Here is a 3,684-nt window from a genome sequence, read left to right on the forward strand (position 1 = left end):
CGTGGCGGGGCATGTAAGGCCCGGTTTTTGGGTGGGGACCTGGATCTGGATCGGCATTTAGACGGCATAATCAATTACGGTCAACTGATCCCGGGTGTCGATCGAGTCGAAACAGATGCGCGTTCGCGGGGGTGACCCCCCGGTTCACCCCTCGCAGCAGCAGCAGCAGTAGTAGCAGTAGCACTCGGTCCATAAACGGTGTTCCGTGACGTTTATGTGGACCTTTTAGGGTCCACGACTAATGGTCGGTCGTCCATTTGGGACGAATTTGGGGACTTATTGCTGGGGAACACTGTCACCGGGCGAAGGTCCGGACTATACACGTGGCTGATGATGCGCTCCTGCGGTCCCAGAAGTCGGTGCTCAATCATCGGGACAAACGGTCGCCATGGCAGCCGAAACACGGTTTTGATTATTTATAGAACTTTCATTAGAGTGTCGCCGGGTCCCAGTTAAGCATGACAGGCGACGATGAGCCGCGTTTGGAGTGCATCTCTTTTGGATCTCTTATGACACGGAGGGAACCCTCCATGCTCGATCGATGTCACTCCCCTTCTGGACCGGGTCTCTAGGCAGCCAGCTGCCGATTGACAGTTGATCTAGATTTTTTGTGGTTTTGTGCCACTGTGGCGGTGTGACCGCACATTTCGTAATGCCGTGGCCCCTTCGTCGCGCCCTTGCGGTTTACGCAGACCGAGGGCGTCCTCTAAACGCAGTTCCCGCACCTGCCCGGCCTGGTCTTGTCTGGTCTGGTGACGGAGCTATTGAGGATAGATTTATGGCAGACATCGCAGGTAAATGAAGAGCAACCGAGCGGAGTGGTGTGAGTGTGTGTCGTAAATATTGGTCACGTTAAACATTAAACATGTTGCTCGCGCTGGCGCTGCTGCTGAAAGCGTCTCTAGCAGACTCAGCATTAACTCCGAAAATTGTCAATCAGCTGTAATGGTGCCCCAAACCTCCGGGTTCATAAGCGATACTTCCAAACTCGTCTCGTCAATTCTGCACGCACGCTCGGGACGCACGGAACACCGATTAGCAGCTGACCGTCGTTGGTGGTGGTGGACACTATTTTTGGAGAGATCCCCGGACCCTACTGCTGACAAAGAGCGGACGCGCGATCTCTACGTTCACGGAGGTCCAGTCACGGGGCCGAGGGCGTATTTAAGATAATTGTTTCGTGCCGTTGGTGCAAGGTTAGTAACACCGCGGTTCAATACCGTGTGACGGAATTGGCCATTTAGCGAATAATTTGTCATTGAGAAGAGCACAATCATCGGCGGACGGACGGAGCTCTCTTGAACGGATTGCGTTCGCCACTCGCGTGAGATGTTGGCCTGGGTCCGGTTACAGGTTAGATTGTTTCGACAAAAAAAAAAAAACAAAAACTCCATTTCGCTGAGTAAGACGAAGTGTCCAGCCTCATCTCGGATGACCTTCTGGACGGGTCTTGTCACCGTCGGCTGCCGTTGTTGCTGCCGCCTCCGGACGATTGATGATCTGCGCCCGTCTGGCGTGTTTTCTAAACAATAATTTGCCGAATGTAGCTAATAATAAGACTGCATGTGCCACGGGGGGAGGCGGGAAGCTGATAACCGGGGTACGGTCACGCCGGCGTCGGCACACTCTAAGAAGACCTCAGCATTATCACTAGCCGGGGTTAATTTGTGTAGCATTCGCGTGCGCCGCCGGTGTTTCATCTCCTGATAATGCGCAGTTATGTGAGGTGCATCGAGAAGGTATTTGTTATGTCCTTTCGATTAGCTAAATCAGAGTAGACAGATTTCTTAGCGCGCTGGTTCAACGCACGCCGTCACCTTGAAGATGTAGAGTCATGGATTGCTCTGTTTTAAAGGCCACGTGCACCGGAGGAGTAATCCTATTAAAAAGCCAAATAAAACACTTTGTTGTACCGCAATTTCCCTATCACGGCCAACCAGCTGGCCAAAGGACGTACAAAATTGTAAATAAACCGCCGCCGGTTCGTGAGGAGATAAAATGTTTCCAGCGATCCGCGCGAACCGCGAATCACTGTTTCTATTTTGGTTCTCCGGATCCGATCCGGGTCCGCTTCTAATCACGTTCTTTGCGAGCACCCGTTTGTTTAGCTTAGGACGGAATGTGTCTGTTCCTCTTGTGGTCTGAAGTGCCAAATTCGCAAAACACGCACACACACACACACACACTAGAGCCGGTGTCTGCAGCCGACTAGTTGGTAGGGGACGACCGTATCGCACCATCAGTGGTCGACCAGCTGCTGTTGCTGCTGCTGCTGCTGGAACTATGCCAACATGCATTATCATAAGCACACTCAATGTTGTAATGCTCGATCCCTAGGGGAAACCTCGGCTCACTTATCATCAAACTTTGGCCAAGACAACATCCTCACGCATCAAAGCCACATACACACACACAACTAAAAAGCAAACACGATCTCACGCATAATGCACTATCAGCACGATTGGAACCGCAAGAGCAGCATGGCAAACGTATCGATCACCTTTTTCTTGTGTAAATCAGCGTTGCGATCCGCGTCCGTTCGATTTATTAGTATGCCAGCATGGGCCGGCTGGCGGTTTGGAGTGCGCGCGCACACGCACGAGAGAAGACCCCCACGTCTGTGCTAGAACAGCGACCGGCGTAGACTAACCGTTGCCGCAGCCGCGTGCTCGATGCTTGGTCCCTTCGACAACCACGATGCGGTGCGATGTGTATTTGGGGAAGAGGAGGAGGAGAAGGAGGGCTTAGTAAATCTGTGCGGCGGTGAGGGAATGTTGGTTTGAACAATGTGTGCTTGTGTCGCGAGCAAAGGATTAGGACAGGCCCGGGAATGAGGATGCATTATGCACTGTTATGAGGTTTGTCTTTGTTCCGTTCTTTATCGTACGGGGCTAGTTTCGTGTCAAGGACTTCCGATGCAAAGGGCTTCCTGTTCAATACTTAATTGTTAAATTAATTTAAACGTGTTGGGGTTTTTTCTTTGAAATTTTAAAAAACAAGTATTTGTTGATGGTTTTAAAACCGCGTTCTAATCAATGGCCTTGGACTTTTAAGTTTTGAAATTGTAAAACGTTTTAACTGATTTCGAAGAATTATTTTGGAAACTACAATTTTAAATGTGTCAATGGTGAACAATAATTATAAACTATAAGAGACAGGCCTTTTAACAGCAAAACTCTAATTAATATAAATTTGATGAAGCCTAATGCCATTAAACCCCATTCCTTGCAAAAGAGATGAATATGTTCGAGTAATACACTTTATCTTTTGTTCTCGATGGTCATCTCGCGAGACTTTCCCCTTAGTTGCGTGGTTTTCGGTAACGATGACTCATACTATGCATCGTTAAACGATAAACCTATCGCGTCGACATCATCATCTGCAAAACTCATCACACTAGTGGTAAACGCCTTGTGCTCGCGCCGCAGCACAAACACATCGCCTAAATCCCAGTTTAGTAGTGCGTACTCGGCCGGACCGAGCATGGAATGGGCGCGATTGAGCCGGTTTTCCCACGAGCGCAATCAAACGGAGACAAGTGGCTGGCGTTCGCGGACCATTTCCGCGTTACCATCAACCATAAAGAATAAATGCATTCTTAGAAGACGCATTCTCGCCCCCAGATTCCGCGAGAACGAACCGTTCCGCTCCGTTCTTTGGGGACTAAAAATACATTTGTCGATG

At 49.8% G+C, this 3,684-nt stretch overlaps 1 protein-coding gene across 1 annotated transcript in view; it reads right to left on the bottom strand.

Annotated features, from left to right (window-relative positions):
• LOC125951629 (protein rhomboid-like) overlaps positions 1-2,632 on the bottom strand; it is a 9,645-nt gene extending 7,013 nt beyond the window's left edge. Inside the window, exon 1 of the mRNA XM_049680592.1 lies at positions 2,501-2,632. The gene's annotated coding sequence lies outside the window, so the exon portion shown is untranslated. The remainder of the gene's footprint in view (positions 1-2,500) is intronic.
• Positions 2,633-3,684: the final 1,052 nt, after the last annotated feature.

This window comes from Anopheles darlingi, chromosome 2, assembly GCF_943734745.1.
Source record: "Anopheles darlingi chromosome 2, idAnoDarlMG_H_01, whole genome shotgun sequence".
Classification (NCBI taxonomy): Eukaryota; Metazoa; Arthropoda; class Insecta; order Diptera; family Culicidae; genus Anopheles; species Anopheles darlingi.